We start from the raw sequence: 13,460 nt of genomic DNA, 5'->3' as shown, positions 1-13,460 counted from the left end.
GAGCGAGTGTTTATATCTGTGCGGACGGCACTTCCAGGCTACAACTGGCTGTGTTGTAGCCCAGGATCAATGCTCCGAGCAGGCTGAGGCTTACTTGGAGCGAGGAGAAAAAGCGTTGTAGTGTGAGTTTGGAGGTAGCTGGAGACTTTGCCGCCCTCACAGCAGGGGAACAGCTGGCGTTACTGAACCCCACTAACACAGGAGCGAGTGTTTATATCTGTGCGGACGGCACTTCCAGGCTACAACTGGCTGTGTTGTAGCCCAGGATCAATGCTCCGAGCAGGCTGAGGCCTACTTGGAGTGAGGAGAAAAAGCATTGTAGTGTGAGTTTGGAGGCAGCTGGAGACTTTGCAGTCCACACAGCAGGGGAACAGCTGTCGTTACTGAACCCCACTAACATAGGAGCGAGTGTTTATATCTGTGCGGACGGCACTTCCAGGCTACAAGTGGCTGTGTTGTAGCCCAGGATCAATGCTCCGAGCAGGCTGAGGCCTACTTGGAGCGAGGAGAAAAAGCGTTGTAGTGTGAGTTTGGAGGTAGCTGGAGACTTTGCCGCCCACACAGCAGGGGAACAGCTGGCGTTACTGAACCCCACTAACACAGGAGCGAGTGTTTATATCTGTGCGGACGGCACTTCCAGGCTACAACTGGCTGTGTTGTAGCCCAGGATCAATGCTCCGAGCAGGCTGAGGCCTACTTGGAGTGAGGAGAAAAAGCGTTGTAGTGTGAGTTTGGAGGCAGCTGGAGACTTTGCAGTCCACACAGCAGGGGAACAGCTGGCGTTACTGAACCCCACTAACACAGGAGCGAGTGTTTATATCTGTGCGGACGGCACTTCCAGGCTACAAGTGGCTGTGTTGTAGCCCAGGATCAATGCTCCGAGCAGGCTGAGGCCTACTCGGAGCGAGGAGAAAAAGCGTTGTAGTGTGAGTTTGGAGGCAGCTGGAGACTTTGCCGTCCACACAGCCAGGGGAACAGCTGGCGTTACTGAACCCCACTAACACAGGAGTGAGTGTTTATATCTGTGTGGACGGCACTTCCAGGCTACAACTGGCTGTGTTGTAGCCCAGGATCAATGCTCCGAGCAGGCTGAGGCCTACTTGGAGCGAGGAGAAAAAGCGTTGTAGTGTGAGTTTGGAGGCAGCTGGAGACTTTGCTGTCCACACAGCATGGGAACAGCTGGCGTTACTGAACCCCACTAACACACGAGCGAGTGTTTATATCTGTGCGGACAGCACTTCCAGGCTACAATTGGCTGTGTTGTAGCCCAGGATCAATGCTCCGAGCAGGCTGAGGCCTACTTGGAGCGAGGAGAAAAAGCGTTGTAGTGTGAGTTTGGAGGCAGCTGGAGACTTTGCCGTCCACACAGCAGGGGAACAGCTGGCGTTACTGAACCCCACTAACACACGAGCGGGTGTTTATATCTGTGCGGACGGCACTTCCAGGCTACAACTGGCTGTGTTGTAGCCCAGGATCAATGCTCCGAGCAGGCTGAGGCCTACTTGGAGAGAGGAGAAAAAGCGTTGTAGTGTGAGTTTGGAGGCAGCTGGAGACTTTGCCGTCCACACAGCAGGGGAACAGCTGGCGTTACCGAACCCCACTAACACAGGAGCAAGTGATTATATCTGTGCGGACGGCACTTCCAGGCTACAACTGGCTGTGTTGTAGCCCAGGATGAAGCATGCAGCAGGCGGAGGACAACTTGCAGCTGGTTTTATAGAGGTTGTAGACTACTACTGATTGTCACCGTGCTCCACTATGGCCTCCGGCTCCACTGTCTCTAGTATTTCCCCTGGCCAACAACCCCACCAGTTATAGCTGTGAAGTGGCGTCTGCACAATCCACACTTGTTCCTGTGTAACTGTGGCTCAGTCCCGTCTGTTGATCCCCTGATGTGTGTCTGGCAAGCTCTCCTGCTCAGTCCTCATTCACACTACTAGTAATGTGAATGTGGACAGAGCAGGAGACCTTGCCGGACACACATCAGGGGATCAACTGACGGGACTGAGCCACAGTAACTCAGGAACAAGTGTGGATTGTGCAGATGCCACTTCACAGCTGTAACTGGTGTGGTTGTTGGCCAGGGGAAATACTAGAGACAGTGGAGCCAGAGGCCTAAGTTGACCAAAGTTACAAATCTGTAGCAGTTTGCATGTGGAGGCAGCAGGAGACTTTGCCGTCTACACAGCAGGGGAACAACTGGCATTACTGAACCCCCCTGACACAGGAGCTAGTGTGTTTTTCTCTGCGGAGACGGCACTTCTGAACACCAACTGGCGTTGTTGGAGCCCAGGATCAAGCATGGAGCAGGCTGAGGCCTGCTGTTTTTTGAATATGGAGGCAGCAGGAGACATTGCCATCCACACAGCAGGGGAACAGCTGCCGTTACTGAACCCCACTAACACAGGAGCTAGTGTGTTTTTCTCTGTGAAGACGGCACTTCTGAACACAAACTGGCGTTGTTGGAGCCCAGGATGAGGCATGGAGCAGGCTGAGGCCTGATGGTGTTGGCATGTGGAGGCAGCAGGAGACTTTGCTGTCTACACAGCAGGGGAACAGCTGGCATTACTGAACCCCACTAACACAGTAGCTAGTGTGTGTTTCTCTGCGAAGACGGCACTTCTGAACACCAACTGGCGTTGTTGGAGCCCAGGATCAAGCATGGAGCAGGCTGAGGCCTGCTGTTTTTTGAATGTGGAGGCAGCAGGAGACATTGCCATCCACACAGCAGGGGAACAGCTGACGTTACTGAACCCCACTAACACAGGAGCTAGTGTGTTTTTCTCTGTGAAGACGGCACTTCTGAACACCAACTGGCATTGTTGGAGCCCAGGATGAGGCATGGAGCAGGCTGAGGCCTGCTGTTTTTTGAATGTGGAGGCAGCAGGAGACATTGCCGCCCACACAGCAGGGGAACAGCTGACGTTACTGAACCCCACTAACACAGGAGCTAGTGTGTTTTTCTCTGTGAAGACGGCACTTCTGAACACCAACTGGCGTTGTTGGAGCCCAGGATGAGGCATGGAGCAGCCTGAGGCCAGATGGTGTTGGCATGTGGAGGCAGCAGGAGACTTTGCCGTCTACACAGCAGGGGAACAGCTGGCATTACTGAACCCCATTAACACAGTAGCTAGTGTGTGTTTCTCTGCGAAGACGGCACTTCTGAACACCAACTGACGTTGTTGGAGCCCAGGATGAGGCATGGAGCAGGCTGAGGCCTGATGGTGTTGGCATGTGGAGGCAGCAGGAGACTTTGCCGTCTACACAGCAGGGGAATAGTTGGCATTACTGAACCCCACTGACACAGGAGCTAGTGTGTTTTTCTCTGTGGAGACGGCACTTCTGAACACCAACTGGCATTGTTGGAGCCCAGGATAAAGCATGGAGCAGGCTGAGGCCTGCTGTTTTTTGAATGTGGAGGCAGCAGGAGACATTGCCGTTCACACAGCAGGGGAACAGCTGACGTTACTGAACCCCACTAACACAGGAGCTACTGTGTTTTTCTCTGTGAAGACGGCACTTCTGAACACCAACTGGCGTTGTTGGAGCCCAGGATGAGGCATGGAGCAGGCTGAGGCCTGCTGTTTTTTGAATGTGGAGGCAGCAGGAGACATTGTCATCCACACAGCAGGGGAACAGCTGACGTTACTGAACCCCACTAACACAGGAGCTAGTGTGTTTTTCTCTGTGAAGACGGCACTTCTGAACACCAACTGGCGTTGTTGGAGCCCAGGATGAGGCATGGAGCAGGCTGAGGCCTGATGGTGTTGGCATGTGGAGGCAGCAGGAGACTTTGCCGTCTACACAGCAGGGGAACAGCTGGCATTACTGAACCCCACTAACACAGTAGCTAGTGTGTGTTTCTCTGCGAAGACGGCACTTCTGAACACGAACTGATGTTGTTGGAGCCCAGGATGAGGCATGGAACTGGCTGAGGCCAACTTGCAGCACGTTTTATAGAGGTAGTAGACTACAACTGATTGTAACCGTGCTCCACTATGGCCTCTGGCTCCACTGTCTCTAGTATTTGTATTGTGTTTAGTTGTGCCCTGTTCACATTACTGTATAGTCCTGTGTGTATGCGGCGCGGTGCAGTTTAAGTTCTCCCTGTCAGTCATTATTGTGTGGGGGCTTTGGTGGTGTGTCTCCTCACTGGGTGGAGGGTGGAGGGTTAAGTGCAGGGCTGAGCAGGAGATAAGGAAAGGTCGGAGGCTCAGGCATTTGCACCTTCAGCAAAAACCCTGGGTTGAGGGTCAGACAGGGTTTCCCCTAGTAAAAGGGACACCACAGGGGCCCCGGGTATTTCAGCCTTAGTTGAACTAAGCCCCCGTGACATTATAATCGGCCCACATTTTTTCAGGAGTCCATGGATCCATTAGATTCCATAACCCGCCAGTTGGCGGCGCTGTCCATACAGGTCTCCGAGTTGAAAGGGGCAGTTCAGCAGCAGGGCCTGGTAGTAGCAAAGGTGCAAACGGTATCTGCAGGTATCGGTGCAGAGCCGAAGTTTCCGCTGCCAGAACGATTTTCAGGCGATCGCAGCAAATTTGTCGTATTTCGGGAGGCCTGCAAATTATACTTCCGCATGCGGCCAATATCCTCAGGTAATGAGGCCCAGCGAGTAGGGCTGGTGTTGTCATTACTGAGTGGTGACCCCCAAGCATGGGCATTTTCCTTACCAGCTGACTCTGCTACATTTCATTCGGTCGATAATGTTATTTCTGCCCTCGGGCTCATTTACGATGACCCTGACCGACTGGCTCTAGCGGAATCTAAAATCCGTGCCCTCCGCCAGGGGGAGCGCTTGGCAGAAGACTATTGTTCGGAATTTCGCCGCTGGGCTGTAGACACACAGTGGAATGACCCAGCACTGCGGAGCCAGTTTATTCATGGGGTATCAGGGAGGGTGAAACAAGCCCTCCTGATGTATGAGACTCCGGCATCATTGGAGTCTGCCATGAGTTTGGTGATACGTATTGATCGCCGTTTTCGTCAGGGGGCACAGGAGACGCTACCTCTGGGGGAAAGCAGAGGTGCAGGTGTGGTTGAAGTAGATGAGTCCCCTGAACCTATGCAGATTGCTGGCGTGGCACAGGTTCAGCCTCGCGCTCCGGGATTCCGGAAGCCCGGAGCATGTTTCTACTGTGGTAAAGGAGGTCATTATGTTAACGTTTGCCCGGTACTACCTAAGAGGGTCACACCGGCGGAAAACTGTTAAGCTCAGAGGGTATGGAGGAGACCCAACTGAGCGTATGCATATCCTCCATGATGGTATCTCAATGTATGCTCCCTGCCAAGGTTATTATCGCCGGCAGAGAGCTACCTATATCAGTGTTTGTGGATAGCGGTTCCGCCACCAATCTCATAGATGAGGAGTTTGCACGCACTGCCGGGTTTAAGATCGAAAGACTTCCTCACCCCATACAGGTGGTGACCATTAATGCTGTTCCCCTCCCTCAAGGGGAGATTACTGAGTTTGTGGCAGAGGTGAAACTCCACATTGGGGTCCTACATTCTGAGTCGGTTACATGTAGGGTCCTCCGTAATCTCCCAGCACAAATGGTCCTGGGTTTTCCATGGCTGTCCAGGCACAACCCGGTAATTGATTGGAAAACTCAGGACATAGTACAATGGAGTGGTTTCTGCCAAGACAATTGCTTGGCCACATGTGTGTCCGCCGTGACGCCCAGCCTGCCGAAGGCTTTTCAGGATTTCGCGGATGTTTTCTCTGAGAAGGGTTGCTCAGAACTGCCTCCACATAGAGCCTATGACTGTGCGATTAGGTTAAAACCCGGGGCCAAATTACCTAAGGCCAGGATGTTTAATATTTCTGGTCCAGAGAGACAAGCTCTGAAAGACTACATCGCGGAGAGTCTGAGCAAAGGTCACATCCGGCCTTCGTCCTCGCCTGTAGCCGCGGGGTTTTTCTTCATTAAGAAGAAAGATGGGGGGTTACGCCCGTGTCTGGATTTCCGAGAGTTAAACCAGATTACTATCCGTGATCCCTACCCAATGCCGTTGATCCCGGATTTGTTCAACCAGGTAGCGGGGACGAAATGGTTTTCCAAGCTGGACCTCAGGGGGGGCGTATAACCTCATAAGGGTCCGTCAGGGGGATGAGTGGAAGACGGCGTTTAACACTCCTGAGGGTCATTTTGAGAGTCTGGTTATGCCGTTTGGGTTGACCACCGCGCCTGCCGTTTTCCAACATTTTATTAATGATGTATTTGCTCATATCCTGGGGAGATTTGTGATTGTATACCTGGATGATATCCTCATTTATTCTAGCGATCGGGACACTCATTTGGAGCATGTTAGGCAGGTGTTACAGTTGCTCCGGGAGAACCAGCTCTATGCTAAGCTGGAAAAATGTTTATTTTTTGTCCAGGAGTTGCCCTTTTTGGGATATATTGTGTCCGCAGCCGGTTTTAAAATGGACACAGCTAAGGTGCAAGCGGTGTTGCAATGGGAGAGGCCGGAGAGTCTGAAAGCACTCCAGCGGTTCCTTGGGTTTGCGAATTATTATAGGAAATTTATAAAACACTTTTCGACTGTCGCCAAACCGCTCACGGACATGACAAAAAAGGGTGCCGATCTGGCGAACTGGCCTGAGGTGGCTATACGTGCATTTGAGCGTCTGAAGAATAGTTTTGCTTCAGCCCCCATTCTGGTGCAACCAGACGTGTCTAAACCTTTTGTGGTAGAGGTTGATGCGTCGGAGGTGGGAGTGGGGGCAGTACTGTCTCAAGGCTCGTCCTTGAGCGAGATGCATCCATGCGCCTACTTCTCCAAGAAGCTGTCGCCGGCCGAACGGAATTATGATATCGGCAACAGGGAGTTGTTGGCCATCAAACTGGCTTTTGAGGAATGGCGACACTTCTTGGAGGGGGCGGCTCACCAGGTCACAGTTATCACCGACCATAAGAATCTGCTCTACCTGGAGTCGGCCAAGCGTCTGTCTCCTAGGCAGGCTCACTGGGCATTGTTTTTTACTCGTTTCAATTTTCTTGTGACGTACCGTCCCGGGGCTAAAAACACCAAGGCGGATGCTTTGTCTAGGTGTTTTCCGGGGGGAGAACCTCGGGAAGAGCCGGTACCCATCCTCCAGAAAGGGGTAGTGGTCTCGGCTCTCACGACTGAGGTAGAGGCGGAGATTGCCGAGGCCCAAGAGGAGGTACCACCAGGTCTTCCCGCCAACAAATCATTTGTACCCCTGCATCTTCGGCTTAAGGTGTTGAAGGAACACCACGATTCGGTACTGGCTGGTCACCCAGGGGTGAAGGGCACCTTAGAGCTGGTATCGCGTCGTTTCTGGTGGCCCAAAATCCGGCAGGACGTGGTCTCGTACGTGGCAGCTTGCATCACGTGCGCTAGGGCTAAGTCACCCCGAACCCGTCCTGCTGGCACGCTACAGCCTCTGGGGGTACCCAATAGGCCATGGACAGAAATCTCCATGGATTTTATCACTGACTTGCCAGCCTCGGCAGGGAACACGGTCATCCTGGTGGTGGTTGACCGTTTTTCAAAGATGGCGCATTTTGTGGCGTTTTCTTCTTTGCCCAATGCTAAGATGTTGGCTCAGGTATTTGTGAAGGAGGTGGTCAGACTCCACGGAGTACCGTCTGACATAGTATCTGATAGGGGTACGCAATTTGTGGCGAGGTTTTGGAAAGCTTTTTGCTCAAGGTTGGGGATCAAGTTGTCACATTCATCGGCGTTTCATCCACAGTCTAATGGACAAACTGAGCGCATGAACCAAAATCTAGAACAGTATTTACGATGCTTTGTGTCCGACAACCAGGAGGAGTGGTCTACTTTCCTTCCTCTGGCCGAATTCGCATTAAATAATCACCGCCAAGAGTCATCAGGAGAGTCTCCATTCTTTTGTGTGTACGGTCAACATCCTCAGTTTTGTACCTTACGTCAGGGTGACTCCGGGGGTGTCCCGGAGGAGGATCAGCTAGGAGCCCAATTGTCATCAGTCTGGAGGCGGGTGAAACAGCGTTTGTTGAGCATGAGTGCCAGGTACAAACGGGTGGCTGAAAGTAGACGCGTGCCAGGTCCGGACCTGTGTGTGGGTGAATGGGTGTGGTTAGCTACGAAGAACATAAAACTCAAAATCCCATCTTTAAAACTGGGTCCAAGGTTTATTGGGCCTTTTAGGATTTCTGCCATCATTAACCCAGTGGCTTATCGGTTGGAACTTCCTGCGGTGTACAGAATACATAACGTTTTTCACAGGGCTTTATTGAAAAAGGTGGTAGGCTTGGTGGACACGACGCCGATGCCACCTCCAGTCATGGTGGATGGCGAGTTAGAGTTCGAGGTCACCAAGGTAGTGGATTCTCGAGTAGTATGCCGTACTCTTCAGTATTTGGTGCACTGGCGGGGGTATGGTCCAGAGGAGAGGTCTTGGGTTCCAGCCTCAGACATACATGCGGATCGGCTGGTCAGTTCTTTTCACCGTCGTCATCCGGACAAGCCGGGTCCTATGAGTCTTGAGGGCCCTGGGGTCCCTCGTAGAAGACGGGGTACTGTCATGTCGGACGCTGTTCACACCACAGCGTCCGGCAGGCAGAGGTAGTTCCACCTCCAGCCACTATAGCCTCAGTGGCGCCGGCTTGATCTTCAGGCTCTCGGGGGTTAATCCTGCTGGAGACCAGGTTGGAAGGTTAGTCACGCCCACGGTCTTTAAATAGTCATACTGGCATATGGGCGTCGCCGATTATAGCTTGTGTTTCATACCAAGTGGTTCCGGTCTGGAGTGGAGGTGTTCAAGAGAGAGAGATTCATATCTGGTGTCGTATGATCCGTCGTTATCCTTTCTCCTTCCCATATTTGTGTTTAGTTGTGCCCTGTTCACATTACTGTATAGTCCTGTGTGTATGCGGCGCGGTGCAGTTTAAGTTCTCCCTGTCTGTCATTATTGTGTGGGGGCTTTGGTGGTGTGTCTCCTCACTGGGTGGAGGGTGGAGGGTTAAGTGCAGGGCTGAGCAGGAGATAAGGAAAGGTCCGAGGCTCAGGCATTTGCACCTTCAGCAAAAACCCTGGGTTGAGGGTCAGACAGGGTTTCCCCTAGTAAAAGGGACACCACAGGGGCCCCGGGTATTTCAGCCTTAGTTGAACTAAGCCCCCGTGACACTCTGAAGTGGCGTCAGCACAATCCACACTTGTTCCTGTGTTACTTGGGCTCAGTCCCGTCAGTTGATCCCCTGATGTGTGTCCGGCAAGGTCTCCTGCTCTGTCCTCATTCACACTACTAGTAATGGGAATGTGGACAGAGCAGGAGACCTTGCCGGACACACATCAGGGGATCAACTGACGTGACTGAGGCCAAGTAACACTGGAACAAGTGTGGATTATGCAGACGCCACTTAAGAGCTGTCACTGGCGGGGTTGGAGGCCAGGGGAAATACTAGAGACAGTGGAGCCAGAGGCCTAAGTGGAGCAGGGTTAAAAATCAGTAGTAGTTTGAATGTGGATGGATCAGGAGACTTTGCCGTCCACACAGCAGGGGAACAGCTGGGGTTACTGAACCCCACTAACACAGGAGCTAGTGTGTTTCTCTGTGCAGACAACACATCTGAGCGACAACTGGCTGTGTTGAAGCCCAGGGATTATAGTTCAGGTGGTAGAAAGATGAACACAACAGGAGACCCGGATACAGTTGCCAACCAATTATTTAGTCGGGAAGAGGACTGGCAAATTCTGGGGAGATCCAGGCCTTGTTCATTTTCAGAAAAGTAAGCCGGTCGACGTTATCGGAAGAAAGTCGCGTGCGACGGTCTGTTAGTACACCACCTGCGGCACTAAAGATGCGTTCCGATAATACACTGGCAGCAGGGCAAGCCAGCACCTCCAATGCATACTGGCTAAGCTCTGGCCATGTATCCAGCTTAGAGACCCAAAACTTGAAGGGGAAAGAGCCATCTGGGAGTACACTCACAGGGCAAGACATGTAGTCTGTCACCATCTGACGGAAACGTTGCCTCCTGCTGACTGGAGCCGTCAGTGATGGTGTAGACAATTGTGGCGGACACACAAAACTTTGCCACATTTGGGCCATAGTGGTCTTGCCTTGTGCTGAGGCGCTGCCTCTGCTCCCTCTTTGTGCCGAGTTTCCTCCACTGGGTCGACGCACAGAGGTGCTGACTGTGTTGACCTAAGGGAAGGGCAAGGTAACCCCTTAACGCATTTCCTCAGCCCCTCTTAACCACTATTAATCAGACACAGAGACCGAATGATGGGTGAAAGTCGGTCACAGCTTTATTAAAACTTCCTTTATAAAATTTAACAACCATTTGAAAACCAGGCACTTAGCTTTCTTAACACGCTCTAGCCGCCAAATGCCCTGCTCCATAGACGCAGGCAAGTCAGCCAGCAAGCCGTAGCTTCGTGCCATAACTTCTCCACCACTGTGACTTGTAATAACTACAAATAAAAGGAACAAAATAACATAACATCAGCAATTTGTAACAAAAGGGGAGGGAGGGTGGGAAAAGCACTTCCAGGACCGCAGTGAACGGCGGAAGAGGAAGGGCTGCTAACATCCAGGGATTTTATATACGTAGGAAGGGGCTATGCTAGCCCCTTCTTCAACCCATTGGCTCCCCCATGCATAAACCCCACCCTACTAAATCATGGGAAGGGCAGCTGCAATGCCTGAACCAAACAGGGGTAAGGGGAGGGTAGGAAAGGCACACCAGTCAGTGGCACTTTCCTTAATCAGATCAGTGCCCACCAGACTGTGTTGACCTAAGGGAAGGGGAAGGTAACCCCTTAACGCATTTCCTCAGCCCCTCTTAACCACTATTAATCAGACACGGAGACCGAATGATGGGTGAAAGTCGGTCACAGCTTTATTAAAACTTCCTTTATAAAATTTAACAACCATTTGAAAACCAGGCACTTAGCTTTCTTAACACGCTCTAGCCGCCAAATGCCCTGCTCCATAGACCAGGCAAGTCAGCCAGCAAGCCGTAGCTTCGTGCCATAACTTCTCCACCGCCACAGAGGATCCTGTCCTCAAACAGGACTCCGACCCCCACCCATCAAAAGCAATGCCTGCTCAATGCCATCTTGGAGACCAGAGAGGAAGATATCGAGCCCGATATCATTCAAGTGTACCCCATCGGGTCTCAACAACGCAGCATGGTCCCCTTCCAACTGTCTATGCCTAACCACTACCCCAAAACGCTCACGAACAAACTTAAAAATCCGAGCATTTATGTTCCTCCTGGTGCGCTCCACTGCTATACCATCCCTCGCTCCTTGCCACATCGCCCTTGGAACAATCTCTGACCAGACGAACACCAATTCTTGAAAAAAGCCATGGAATCGCTCCATATCGGCTCGCATCATCGTAAGAAGCTCTGCTATTTTGTAGGAACATAAATCATTTCCCCCTGCATGCAAAACCAAAATTGTCGGACCCCTGGTTCCTCTTGCAATCGGTACCACTTCTGGGAGAACTTGCGGCCATTGTAAACCCCTGATGCCTCTCCACATGCAGGACACGTCTCAAAAACCTAAATGCCTCCCACCAGGGCGGCACTCAGCTCGCTGTGCTGCCCAAAATATGTATGAGTGTCCTAGAAGCCATACCGTTGGTCTAACCGAATCTGTAGAAACAAAATTAAAACGTTAGTACAATAAATCTGGGCGGATATACCTAGCAAAGCACGCTGAACGCCATCTCCCAATCCGCTGGACATCAGCATCAGGTAAACCTTCCTTAGCAGCCTCCGTAGCAGCCCCAATGCGAAAAGAATGCGTGCCATAATTGCGCACCGGCACTCCCACCCCCGTCAAACATTTATTGAACACCGCCTGAAACTGATACCTAGTCAAGGGTGAAGAATCTGCGTGCATGAAGAAAAATTTACCACCGCATCTAATATCCGAGTATGCAGTCAGCAAAGCGACCGGGCACGTTGTGGAGTCGGAGGCATTCAGCAAAACCCAAGAACCCTGTCCCAATGTATCAGTTTTGGACTTCCTTAAGCGTACCCTCACTGCTGTGTGTAAGAAAATCACATCCCCCACTAGTAAACCACACTCTGAACCGTGTTTTCCCCGTGGCACCAATTCCCCGATCCTTAAAGCGCCAAAAAATGCTAAACCAAACGCTGCGGATATGAGAGCCGCTTCAAACGGCGAACTACAGACCTTTTGCGAAATATCTATAAGTTGGCCCAGCAAGACTAGGGAAATAGGGCGCCGGCACTCGCTAGTAGGGTGAATCCTCTTCCACCCTTTAATGGCCTGCCGAATAATAAAGCATTTCGTAACATCCACCCATCCTAACAATTGAAAATGAAAAGCGATGCCCGCCAAACGCTGCTGCACTGATGTCCCCGACAATCCCCTATCCCTCAACTGACATAGGTACTCTATTGTAACTTGGAATCTCGCATCCCCACAAACTTGAACCGGCCTGGAACCAGCCAATAAGCACCATTCATTCCACGCCTTACCATAGGCTTGCCACGTAGACGAAGTCACTGACGAGCGAACCAGTGACATCAGCTGCTCGCGACCACCTCCCACAGGTGCAGCGGACATCGGAAAACCTCCGGGAAAGCATTGGGGCAAGTATCTGATAGCACCTGTAAATCATGGTGAATGGAAAAATTAGACATGCAATGATCACTTTCTTGTACCAGTTGAGCTCGAAGCCAGATATTAAATCTCAGACACAATAAAGCCAACCGACGCAGCAGGCTCAATACCGGCTGCGACGCGGACGACATATGATTGATACATCTAGCCACACGCAAATCAGCGGTCTGCATATGAATCTCCTGGTTACAGAGTAACTCACCCCAAAGCTCAATTGAAACGACAATCGCAAAAATCTCACCCAATGTCCCATCACGACATAACTCCGAACTCAGCCAAAAATTCGGCCACGGCTCCCTACACCTTCTGTTCTCAAAAACCGCCAGAAAACCATTATCTGTATCTCCTGCGAAACATAACCCCAAATCCCGAGCCATGCGTCGAGGCAACATGAAACAGGTATGACCATTAAAATTTTCCAAACACGACCGCCATACTTCCAAATCTGCCTTCATGGTCCTTGTAACCCGCACCTGGTGATGGGAGCTAGACGCACCTTTAGTCGCCAATGACAGCCGTCGCGAAAAAACCCTGCCCACGGGCATGACTCTACTGGCAAAAACCAAGAGACCTAGCAGCGATTGCATCTGTAAGAGGGTAACCTTTTTAACCGACATGAATCCTTCAATCAGCGACATCAATTTTTGAACCTTCTCACTGGGAAGACGATACACCATTGCGACTGTATCAATTTCAATGCTTAAAAACGACAAAACTTGCACCGGGCCGACAGTCTTCTCTTGGGACAACGGCACACCAAATCTCTCTGCCATTGACGTAAGCAACCTGTGACATACATCGGAGCCCTTTGGACCAACAAAAAGAAAATCATCCAGGTA

The 13,460-nt window shown here is 51.5% G+C and overlaps 1 protein-coding gene across 2 annotated transcripts in view; it reads left to right on the top strand.

Moving 5' to 3' along the window:
• Positions 1 to 13,460, top strand: part of KCNJ10 (potassium inwardly rectifying channel subfamily J member 10) — a 140,072-nt gene that overhangs the window by 83,672 nt on the left and 42,940 nt on the right. The gene's annotated exons all lie outside the window — the stretch shown is intronic.

This window comes from Dendrobates tinctorius, unplaced genomic scaffold (genome assembly GCF_039654945.1).
Source record: "Dendrobates tinctorius isolate UK_male_01 unplaced genomic scaffold, ASM3965494v1 ptg000189l, whole genome shotgun sequence".
NCBI classification, from domain to species: Eukaryota; Metazoa; Chordata; class Amphibia; order Anura; family Dendrobatidae; genus Dendrobates; species Dendrobates tinctorius.
The sequence above is the reverse complement of the archived record's forward strand: the minus strand, read 5'-3'. Positions and strand labels throughout refer to the sequence as shown.